We start from the raw sequence: 13,492 nt of genomic DNA on the forward strand, positions 1-13,492 counted from the left end.
ATACTCGCTACACAGCACGACCAAACCCACTGAAGCACTACCTAGACTTTCCTAGGTTCCCGACCTCACCCTGCCATCAGCCGCTGATGAACATAATGTCAGTTACCCACCTCATGAATACAATCTCATGTAGCAAAGCTTAGATAATCCTTCGAGTAATAGACTCATCCCAACAACGGTTAGACTCAAATAAGAGTTGCATAATAGGGTCAAATCTGTCACTCTGAGATTATCCAACCTTTGCCACATGTGACTTGACATATTCACTTAATAGCTGACTCACATCAATTATGAGTTCCACAAAGCACAAAGCAAGCAACATTCGTGCAGTAACATTCCAATCCATAGAATAACCAAGAACATCCAATCCCACATACTACAAATCATGCTAGGAACTCCCACTCTCGTTGCTTATTGCCTTATGCATACAAATTATACCCAATCTAGCATCCCATGCTTCCTAGGCTACAAGGCATCATATATTAGGTCAATCTATCACTAACTAATCAGAACTAGCATGCAAGGCTACAAGCTCATACAATAGGCATACAATGCATCTCTCCCAACAGTCTATCATGCAAACACTGAGTAGATCCTTATCCCTAACTAGCATGTGATTCATAGCTTCATAAATCAAATCATATCAGCTAACATGTATGGGTATTTTGGGAAAAACTTACTATAGCTCGGCTGAGTACATGCACCACTCCCTTTCTTATCTTAGAAAACTCTTTTCTTAAAAATACTTTTCTTTTTGAAAACTTTACCAAATCCTTAGTTTGAGTTCAGACACACCTAAGAGTATGTCAGAATCCCTCAAACAAAGGCTCTGATACCAACTTGTAACGCCCCAAAAATAAGAACCAAAATAAATTTTTTCTTTTTTTAAGTTTATAAGACAGTAAACCATATCGTTTTCATAAAACCAAAGTAATCAAATTTTATCAATACATCATCGTTATCAGCGTAAATCACAATGCAAAATCAAATGGTGTATGCTCTACAATCATCCCAGACTCTTTCTTTTGAAACCACAAGTAACTGAAACATAAACTAAACACCGTAAGCACAAAGTTTAGTGAGTTCTCCAAAATACTGCATACCATACATACAAAAATAAACACATAATGGGCCCCGCCCTGTCATCGAGACCTACCTGGTAAGCATACAAGAACATACATATGCAAGAGTCACACAAACATCTAGCACCCTACATAACAAACCATGGGTCAGAATTGGTGCCTTTGAGCCGCTAAACACAGTGAAGAAACTCACCTCTGAATCTGAACAATAGTTGAACAGCCTCGGCTCCAAATATCAGCTCTACCTGTCACTTATTCATCAAATAGTCCAGATATCTATAATACCCCTTAGGTCAAACTTGGAAAAAGTGAAAAGTCAAAAGTCAAAAGTCAAAGTCAACAGTCCATGTTGGCCCAACACGCCGTTTTGCCCCTTGGCTATGCCGTGTTCCACCCGCATCAAAACAGTCGCAAAAAACCCCAGCCAACACACTGTGTTGACTTGCAACCACACCGTGGTTTCCTGAGTTTCAACAGCTTAATACATTTAACTATTTTCTTTGATTCCAAGAGCTCCAAAGCTCAGATCTAGCCCAAAATATGATCTAGACGGATAAAGTTTCCAACTTTATCCATTGGGACTACCCAAAAAGGTCCAAAACCCAATCCATAAATCTTAATAATGCAAGGGCTTACCCACTAAGCACTTAATCCTTAAAGTCTGAAGTCCATCCTTTCCAGAAGTGACAAAACTCAAGATCTAACAACTTGGAATGATAAAAATCGAGTATTGGACACTTACAAAGGTCCAAAAGAGTGCCAATGTGAAGAATAGGGACTAGTTTGCTTGATCTTTGCTTCCTTCCTCCTCTTCCTTCCTCCTCTTTCTTCCTTCTTTAGTTTCATAAAGCACCAAACTAGCTAAAAAATGGTGGAAGATGATTAGGGTTTTCAAGGAACGATTTTGGGGAAGGGAGGTTGTTGAGAGGGAGGCTATGTGGGGTTAAGGATCTTTAAATAGGGCTCAACCCCTTGAACTTTAGTGTTTTCTCCTTCAACCGCTACCACATCGTGTTACAACACCACCACGCTGTGGTGGCCCATAAAAATATGGGGCCCAAAAGCTTGTTGCCACCCCATGGTGAGACTTCACCACGTCGTGGCCAAAAAGAAATCATACATAAATCGGGAATAATTTTATACTTGGAATCGAGTGTTACACCCTCATTTCATTGATCATGTTTTTCAATAAAGGATGGGGATTATGGCAATTTTTACTCTTGTTCATCATCTAGGGTTTGATTCAAGTGGGGAATTGAGAATCCAAGCAAAAAGAAGAGGAATCAAAGGCTTGCTAGGTATAATTTCCCCTCCCATAGCTCTATTTTCGAGTTTATGGGTTAGTGTTGAACCCAAATGTCAAATTTAGCTTCAGTAAATGATTAGGATTTGGTATTTTAACCTCCCTTGAGCGGTTTCCATGCTTCTAATATTAATCCAGTCATCTTATTGATGGATTTGATGATTTTGGTAAAAATCTCCACGAACCCTAGAAATCTAATTTTGGGATATTGTAATTGATGCTGAAATGTAATTGGATTTTATAACCTAGATGATATGTTATAGCAACAAATCCAATTGGAAAGCTTAAAATTCATCCATGATGGGAGAATTATGTATAAGCTTAAATGTAAATGGATTTGGGGACAAAATGTTGAAAATAACGGAATCCTTTTTAGTTGAATAATTGATGAGTAAAGGAAGTTCATAATCATGAATGAATACTCTTGTGATGATTTGAATTAAGAACTTAAGATGTTGTTTGATTCCTAGATTGAAATATGGAGTTATTGGTCATAATGGAAAAATAGGAAAGTTGGAATGGAATTGGACATTCCATAACTCCATTATGGAATTAACCTGAGATTTTTGTAACGTTTAAGCACTTGAAAACACCCAATGAGGTATTAGATGATTTGGGAATAGGTCATATTGGTTAAATAATGTTCTTGTTCAACTTAATCTCTTAACCCTTTCATTTGAGTGTTTGTAAGCAATATGAAATTAACATTTTGATAAAGGTCTTAATGATTAATTCATAATTAGGATAGGGTTTACTTGAGTATTTGATAAGTTTATAAGCTTTTAGTCCTTAATAACCATTTGGTAAATTTTGGTGGCCATTGGAAGTCTAGGGAGCAAGTTACAAAGCTTTTAGCAAAATTCTGCACAAAATGGTGACCTGCAGTTTTGACACGCGATATGTCTTTTTGACACGGGGGCGTGTCCCTTTGACACATGGCATGTCAAAGGTTCTGTTTAGTGTATTTTTTTCATGGAAAACCTAGTAAACAACCCTCGTTTAACCTCAAACTTTATATATAATCTAATAGGAAGTAAACAAGCTTATGTGGAATATCTAAATGTCAAAAATCCGTGAGTGGTATTTTGGTCATATTAATGACTTATATTCATCCATGTTATATATGTGGTGATTAAGAGTGTTGCTCTAAGTAAATGAGCTATAAGAGGACTAGCTAATCTACATTGGAGAACTAGGTGAGTACGTGTTGGCATTTCCCACTTTGGGGGTACATGACAAAATGATTTTATAATAATGACACACTAATGTTTGATATATGAAATGTTTTGAAATGAAAGTGTTAAATGTTTTTGGAAAGGATATTTTAAAAGAATGCCTTGAAGGCAATAATGTTTTTGAAAGCAAAGAACATTTAAATGTGAAACTATCTTATGGAAAAATGTTTTGATAAGTAAAGTATGTCTATTCGAAATGCTTAATGATAATATGATAATGTTAAAAGAAAAAAGGAAAGAAAATAAAACAAAAGTAAAGTAAAAGATGTCCGGACCATGATGCCTCATAAGAGGTCTAGAGGAATCTGCTGGAGTAGCGCATCCCCGTTGAGAAGTAGATGTCCTATATGAATGATGCTATTCTGGATTGATTTGTTCCTTCCGCCTTGGTCTTGGAAATGGTGCCTAGGTGGATTGATTTGTTCATTCCACCTAGGTCTTGGAAATGATGCCTTGGCGGATTGATGTTGTTTTTTCCACTTTGGTCTTGTAAAGTGAAAATGGATAAAAAGCTAATGAAATGAGAGAATAAGAAATGAAACCCATGAAAATATATGGTATGTTATTTATGAAATGTTATTTTATTTATGAAATGATTGAAAATGTTTTGTGGTCTAAAACTCATTTTAACTCACGAGACATTTTATCTTACCTATGTCTTTTTAATGCCATGTATCTCAAGTGATAGCTAAGGTGTGAAGTATTATAGAAGTAATGAAGTCCATAGGAGACTAGTGGAGCATAAATTACAATTTCCTTGATCTTGTAAATCTTGGTTTGCTTGCTATGGTTTATTTCATACAATGTTAGTACACCCAAGTTATTATTTTTAAAACAACTTGTTTAAACTCTGATGTTTTGTTTTGTTAAACCTTGTTTGTTTGGATTAAACCATATCTTTAAATTTGTTTTAAAAACTATGGGGTGTTACAGTTTATATCAGAGCCATAATTTAAGCGAATTAGGATTGGATCATTCCACTCCTAGGCTTGAACTTTGGTTATGGAAAGCATGATTGAGACATAGGATTTATATGTCTTAATGTAGGTAGCATCCTATGCAATGAACGATGATCAGAATTGACTTAGTTAGATGCTTATGACACTTTGGATAAGTCTAGATGAAATCATAGAATGCTCAATGTGTGCTTCTATAGTAAGTAATGGAAGTAAGACTAGCCTATGGATAATCTAAACCACTGGATCAAAACCTTTTAGTGGTGAAGTCAAGGTCGGTTATGTATGATGTGGGTATAATAGTATAGGGTCCGTATTATTATACACACATGGTACATACCTGAACTTGGTGGAACCATGAAAGGATTTTATGAAATGTGGTAAAGATTCGAGTGAGTTATGGACTTAATGGACACATAAATTATGTCAAATTAGGATCATGAGAGAGTTTTAAGCATGCTAATAGACAATTGGAAAATTTTGACAGCTTTGACTTTTCTGTCAAGGTCAAACAATTAGTATAAGATGAAAATTAATGGTGACATTTGATATACCTTTGAAATTGAGTTTGTATCCATTAAGTACTATTGGCTGTTAGTTAGACACACTAAAGAATGATGTGAATTAAGATATTTAATTTTTTAACAATCAAGTAGCTAGATAGGGACATAATTGACTTTTGGTAAAAGTTAAAAATGGGAAAAGAATTGGAACTTCAAATTCATTATTAAGAGAATTAGTAAGAGTTGGTAATTAGAGACGATCTTATGTTACTACATAAGAGTGATAACTTCAAATTACAAGCAATTTGATTGAAAAAAAAATGGAATGAAATCATGAAGTCCATATTTAGATGAAAGTTAATACTCGGATGTGATTGACAACATTGGAACGTGAGCACATGGAGTAATTAGAGAGATTGTGACATGATGATTAAATAAAGATAGTACTAGAAAGCGCGACTGAGAAAAATTGGGAAGGAGTATGATGTTGTTGACTCGATGAGATCTATTGGGATCCTAAGGAGTTGACAACTAGATGACAACAATATCAAGTCTTAAGCGTGATGGTAGATGTGGAAGAAGGGTGTCCTTGTGACACCAGGACCCTAGTAAAAGACGAGCGATGGTGCATTAACCTAATGCACTAGACTAGAAAGTGAAGTCATCACAAGGAAAGAAGAATAGTGAAAGATACCTGAAGGTATTTATCGAACTTGAAAGGAAGAAAACCAATATGAAGACTTTCTCGAATCATACAAATATTAGAAACTAAAAAATGATGATAATAAGCCCATGAGAGTACCTTACCCTAGGGTACTAGACTATCATGATGAACAATTTAGTAGGAGGAACTTTGTAAGCCCTACTTATAAGATCTATGATTGGTGATGACTTGATGATGAAGGAGCAGTGTCTAGAAGATGTCTTATGATTAATCAAAGAGGAAGATGATTTCACATGATGGAATATTGAAGAAACACAAATTGAACATCAAATATATTATAGTACTAACAATGAGCGGACAAGAATGAACACTTAAAGCTCATAAGAAAGGGTTGTCAATAAGACTTGGATAGAAAATGTGATGACGCAATGTACAAGAGCTCACAACACTCTTCTAAATGATTAAGAACAACATTTGATGCTTGGAGTTATGAGTGACATTAATGAACCAAATATACAAGACTCAAAACTTTTAAGTTGTGCAACCCGATGACGCAAACCAAGCACACCCAAGTACAAATGGGTACTAGATTTGAGTATTGCTATTAATCTAGATTCTATAACCAGAAAAAGAGTGGGAAAACTTATGATAATGAGATCTTCCGTTACGAGTTCATATAGAGGATAGAACTTTCACTAAGAGCATTATGGGCCACTTGACTATGGCTAAAGAGCAAAGAAATCAATTGATATAAAAGTTGGTTATGTCCCCATAAGGAAGGAACAAGAAATAGAAAGTTGTGAAGTATGAATAATAAGAAGTTAAACTAATAAAATGTCGAATGGAAGAGCTGAGTACTCGAATAACAATGTTGAGGGATACAAGAATGATGAAACTATGATGTACGCTTTATGAAATCAATGGGAAAGGAATATGTGGGATTCGAGGTCCATAAGGACTACACGTGAGGCAACAAACTTCCATGAAGAAATAAACAAAACATTTTGCTGGATAATTAGGCTCATCTTGTGATTTAGCCTTAAAAGAAATGCCTTCATTTCTTTTAAGGGGTAGATAAGTAATAAGAATCAAGTTACAAGTGACAAAATAATTTGAGACCAACGAGGCTTTGAAATTTTAGTTGAAACAACACTATGTGCTTTAGAACTTCTGATCATGGTGTGCTTAGGTTTGTAGACCTAAGAAACACATTAAATCATGAGATGAGATTTGACACGTCAATTAAAGTGAATGAAAGGGGATATGGAAAAAGTTCTAGAAGTAAATATGGACTTGAATAGTATGGTACCCACTAGTACAAAGGTAGTAGACAAGGAAAGTTATACATGATTGGCTTATCTTGTTGATAACGCTCAAGGAAAACATCATTAGGAAAAAAAATGACTTGCAATCCTTGTTGAGGATAAAGTGTCATTTTGTTGACCTAAAAGTAAGACTTTCGGGAAGAAAGGTAGATGAAAAGATATATCGGAAGCCAAGTCTTGTTAATGACTTACTAATAGAATTAGTAAGGAATGGAATGTTGGTGGAGTGCTTGAGTACGAAGGGACATTCTTAGGAAAATTAGAACCTAAGTAAGGAAATAGACAAATGATGGCTTAAAGGTTTAAAAGGACCCAATAGGGCTTCTTATATGCCTTAACTTGTTGGAACATGATGGGACTATATGTCCTAAAGTAAGTGATATCATTGTTAGAGTAATTTGTTAAAAGTTAAAAAAGGTGGCAAAAGGGTAAAAAGTGTTCAAGAGGGTTAATAACCCCTAATTATGTATTATTGATTATTAAATGGACTGCAATTGTGACCATCTGGGAAATTGAAAGGTGAACAAGATTAAATTCTAATGAAAGACTTTTTTTGGTTAAACCTTGTTTTTTTGGATTAAACCATAGCTTTAAATTTGTTTTTTAAAAAAATATGGGGTTGAGAAAACGTCTATTTATAGGTTTCTAAGTCAGTATACTTTCTGACCTCTTGGGAGAAGTCCACAAGGGTTGCACATCGAATTAGGGTTGAGAAAACGTTTATTTATAGGTTTTTAAGTCGATGTAATTTCTCGGCGCTAAGGATAAGTGTTCGCGGCACTAAGCCTAATATGGTCCCGATCTTTTCGTTACCAAAATCTTTTTCTGATTTTTCTAATTTTATAAAGAGCGTGACGCGTCTTTCATATTTGTATGCGTTTTTTGATTAATAGTCTTTTTTAGCTCTTTTCAGCTCCAATTTGTTCCTTTTGCTCCAAGTCATGAATTTTCCTATATTTATCAAATACAGAGCATTTTAGGTATTTTTTATCTTTAATTATATAAATTAAGCCCTAAATATTAAGATAACAACCCAAAAATATATGACTAATTTGGGCAATGTCAAAATACTGTAGACTTATTCCTTCTTTGCCCTCAAACAAACCTATAATCTAACTAGGTTGTATATGATCCTGGGTGGAAATGGCCAAAAACTATATTGTCAAAAGGCTTTGAATAACTTTTTTATTCTTTCATTCCCAAGAAAGTAGTGGTAAAAAGCTCCCCCAAAGCTCCAAAGCTACTCAATATCTTACAGTTTAGAACACAGTGGTTAGAGGAACCCCGATAAGTGCTTTATCTAAGGCATGATCTTTCTTTTCATTCTTGAGAACTATTCTCATCTTATCCTTTTAGAAGCTTTATAGCAATAGATTTTGGTGGATAAAATTATAGACATCATTCAATATTAAATTCCATTCTAGTTTTTTTTTATTTAACCTTAGAAAATAATTTACCCAAAATCAAACACTATTTAACAAGTCTAAGATTCATATTTGGCTCTATAATATGTAAAGGGAAGCCTTAAACACACCACAAAGTTATTTATGTAGGTAATACTCTTTTCCAATTTCAATCACTATGAAACTTCTATATCTTTTGAGATTCAATGACTGTCAATGACATGTTAATCTCGGATTATGTTCATCTAAATTCTATAACAGGGAGGTCGTGGATCATAGAACATATGCTGAATCAACCATGCAAAAATCGAATGATCCCCGAATCAATTTACGTTTAAGATTCACAAGTACCACATCATTTCTAACTATAATATCAAATTGATGCGCCGACAAACCACACACACTCCATTACCAAATTATAAAGAAAATGTGTGATTTTCATAGGTAGCATAAGACTCACATTTTTAATTATATAAAATGGGATTTTATTATATTACTTTTAACTTGAACATCATCCTATCTAAGTGTAACACCCATGTTCCAGATTGGTTAAGCTCACTTTTTATCAAGGATCAAAGATAGGGTTTTGGAAAAAAAATCTATGTCACGACGTGGAGCAAGGATGACCATGATGTGGCACTAATTGAAAGGAACGTGTGTTTTTAATAAGTGGCACAACGTGGCAGTAGGTTGGCCATGATGTGGCAACTGTTCTGATATAATCTCGTAATTGTAGGGTTTCTTTCCATATTTAAGCAACATTTCCAGAGGATTAGGGCATCCTCTTTAGCCTCCATCCATCCACCTCAAAACCCCATCCTCGCTTAAGGAATTGTGGTTCATTTTTATATTCTTGGTGCCTTAAACAAGAAGAAGAAGAAGAAGGAGGAGGAGGAGGAGGAGGAGGAGAAGGTGTTTTGGTGCATTGATCCAACAAGCAAACTTCATCATGATCTTCAACATATTCTGGACCCTTTTGAGTATTCAAGTTCCAAGATTTATAGTTTGTGCTTCTAGATCTAGAGTTTTTGTCCCTTTTCTTCATATTGTGAGAGTTTGAAGGAATGGATTCTATAAAGTTGGCAACTTTATGGATCATAGAGGTCCATTTGGGATTATATGTTTAAATCTAGTGTTTCTTTGTGTATTTGGCATCATATACAAGTTTGAGTTCATTTTTTCCATAGATTTGACCTAATTTGGGAGAGACATGCATTGGACATGAATGTCCATAAAGCACTGATCTTTATGATGCTTTTGGAGTATAAAAGTTTTCTGGAAAGTTTAAGTTGGTGGCATTAGTGATTTAGTGCTTAAAGGATGAGCTCATGTGTTATAATATCATTAATGACTTAGGGTTAGAAGTTTTGGCTTATTGGAATGAATTAAGGGATAAAGTTGGAAACTTTGTCCATTAAGACCTTAGGTGTACCAGATATGAGCTTTGGAGCTCTTGGAATACTTGGAAAACAACTTAATGCATTAAGTTGCTGAAACCCAATTCCCACGGCGTGGCATCTATGTAACACTCGTAATTTGTTACATTTCCTTTTATCCCTTAATGAAAATACTTTTTGTTTTGGTCCTTATCTAGTACACATGGCGTACTCCATGAGTACGCTTAGCGTACTAGCTATTTTCTGGTCGCGGGCTTCACCCACGTGTGCATGGCGTATGTGGAGTACGCATGGCATACGTGGTTCAGGGGAAAACTCTAATTTTTAGGGGTTGCACCCTATTTAAGCAACTTAAACAACCTTTAGACATTTTATTGATCATCCTCCATCACCTTACCCTGAAAATGAAACCCTAAGTGCCTCTTGTGAGTTTTAAGCTTGAAAGTGAGATTGGGTGGTGTTTTAGTGCAAGAAGAAGAAGAAGAACTCTTGGTGGTTGCTTGGTAGTAGCTTGGGCTTGTAGATCCAGATTCATCATCATCTTTGCAAGCCATTTGAGGTATAAAGTTCTCTAATTGATGGTTTATTAAGATAGATCTAGTTTTCGTACTTTGTTTATGCATTTTTGGGTCTTTTGAGTTAAAGTTGGGCTTTTGATCTACTCCAGAAGTCATGGATGTTAGATCTTAGCTCCATAGAGGTCCCTTGTCCATAAAAAAGAAAACTTTATGAAGGATATTGGCCCATGCAAGTGTTAAGAGCCTTATTAATCTTCTTTTTGAGTGTTGGGTCCCATTAAGTCATGCATGGGTGTAAAGTTGCCAACTTCACGTATTAAGTCACCCATTAGGATCAGATTTGAGTGTTTGGCTAGAGGTATTAACTGATTAAGTGATTAATGGGGTGGATTGGTGATCTAGGAAGTACGTTGGGCGTACTCAGCTGGTACGCTGCGGGTACTGGCCCCGGAAAGAGTACGCTAAGCGTACAAGCTGAGTATGGCCGCATACTCAACAAGTGAACTTTCGGTTTGGGCTTCTAGGATTTGGCCCTTGTTGGGCCATTGGACTTATGAATTTGGGCCATAGATAGATTATGGACTTTCTTGGGATTAGGTACATAATGATTTTGGGGCCCAATTTGGAAGTTGGCCCTTAATGGGCCTTGTGATGCCATTTAAGAAAATTGGGCCTTTTGAGTAATTGAGTCGGGCCTTGTTTTGGGCCATGTAAGGAAAATGGTAAACTGGTATTTTACCCTAGAATTGATCAAGTCGCTTAGATTCTTGAATAAGGATCAAGCTCTAATTGTTAATTGGATATTTATTTGATGATGTTAGAGCGGGGGTTTTCCAAACTGGCAGACCGAAATTTATTTGGGAGATTCAACAGCTAGAGGTGAGTTTCCTCGCTGTGTTTAGTGGGTCGAAGGCACCAATGCCGGCCCATGATTTTTTATGTTTTGGATGCTAGTTGTTTGCGTGATTCTTGCATGTGTTATGTGTTCATATGTTTACCGGGCGGGACCTGATGACTATCATGTATGCTATTTATCTTTGTGACTATTGCATGTGTTGTATGTTTATATATTTATATGTTTATATGAATACCGAGCGGGGCCTGATGACTGACATATCTGTTTACCGAGTGGAGCCTGATGCAGGGTGGGGCCCATTATATGTTTTATATGTATGGTGTGTGGTATTTTGGGGAACTCATTAAGCTTTGTGCTTATAGTTTTTAGTTATGTTTCAGGTACTTCTAGTTCGAATGGAAAGATCCCGGGAGGATTACAGTGCATACACCATCTCGTTCTGTATTTTTATATTACTGTGATGTACTTGGATGTTATCGATAAACTTTGATTCATCATGGTTTTTATGATGTTGTTTGGATAATGGTTTTAATTAATCTAAAAATCAAAATAGTCTTAATTTTTGGGACGTTACAAGTTAGTATCAGAGCCTTAGTTTGAGGATTTAGACATACTCTCGGGTGTGTCTGAACTCAAACTAAGGATTTGGTAGATTTAAAAAAAAGGAAAATGTTTTATAAAAAGAGTTTTCTAATAAAAGAAAGGGGTGTGGTGCATGCAATCGACCAAGCTCAAGTAAGCTTTCCCAAAATACCTATACATGTTTATGTTATGATTTGAATTGTGAAATTGTGAATCGCATGCTAGATTAGGGCTAAGGATCTGCTCAGGATTGCATGATAGAATGCTAGGAGAGATGCCTTTGTATGCCTGTTGTATAAGCTTGTAGACTTGCATGCCAGTACTGATCATTCAGTGATAGGATGGCCTGTTAGGTTATTCTTGTTCCGATTATTCAATGGTCTAATGTTGCTTGCTTTGTGCTTCTTAGGAATTCACATTAACTTCAGCTAACTCGTAAGCGAATATGATAAGTTACATATTAGTGAGACTAAATAATTTTAAAAAGGTTAGGTTTAAGTCTATTGTGCAACTCTCGTCTGAGTCCAACCGTTGTAGTGTGAGACCTTTCATTCGAAGAATTATTTGGTGTCAGTAATATGTAATTTTATTTGTGAGCTAGTGAGAGGATGTTAGAGAGAGTTACTTCTATAGATGATGCCGGAGAGTGATGTGGGGATTGCCCTAGGAAAGCCTTGGAAGAGATTTAGTGTTGGGAGCTTTATCTTGTTAAGGATTGTATGAGTGATCAAGGAGTGACTTGGAGGATTCATAGCGATCCTTAAAGAAAGTACAGATAGATATGGAAGGTAGTGTGGTCTCGTACTACTGGAAGAAGAGGATTCGTACTTGAGTCAAGGAGAGTTGTGATGAAACCAGGAAGCCTGTAGAGTGTGAGATTCCTCGATATATATATATATATATATATATATATATATATATATATATATGTTTATATGGTCTATTTTTAGTATGGTGATACTTCGAGGAAGACCGTTTAGTGATTCTGGTGCTGGTGAGGGTCTAGGCTCGGGTTCTGGAGCCGGGCAATTGGATGATCAGACGCGCGAGTTCATTTCATCTGAGATTACCCGCATTACACTTGAGCAGACTATTGTGATATTTGGTACGATCAAGGACGGTATCATGGAGGTGTTGGAGGAGCGCTTGGGCTCTTTCCGTTCTGAGATTGTGGCTTTGGTTAGGGCAAGTTCGTTGACTTTCAGGGAGTTTCGGGCATGCGAGGCTCAAGAGTACTTTGGGGAGAAGGATCCGATCACAAGTAGGCGATGGTTAGCGGATGTTGCTAACACCTTCCACACTAGAAGTTGCCCCGATGGGGTAAAGGCTAGACTTGCTTCCTGTCTTCTGAAAGACATAGCTCGAGATTGATGGGAAGCAGTTGGGTGCTCCGTGGGAGATGAGGCGGTTGATTCGATGACATGGGATGATTTTGTGACTAGATTCCGAGCTGAGTTTACACATTGATTGAGGTGTAGCAGTTGGCGAGGGAGTTCCAGGACCTTCGCTAGACTACTGAGACAGTGGCTGAGATTACCGCGATGTTCCATGAGAGGGCATTTCTGGTTCCGCAGTATGTGGTAGGCAAGGAGATGAAGAAGGCAAGATACCATGAGATATTGAGGAGTGATATTCGGCAATTCGTGAGCCAATCTAGTTGCAAGACAC

This window comes from Lactuca serriola, chromosome 5, assembly GCF_051521515.1.
Source record: "Lactuca serriola cultivar US96UC23 chromosome 5, Lser_US96UC23_V15, whole genome shotgun sequence".
NCBI classification, from domain to species: domain Eukaryota; kingdom Viridiplantae; phylum Streptophyta; class Magnoliopsida; order Asterales; family Asteraceae; genus Lactuca; species Lactuca serriola.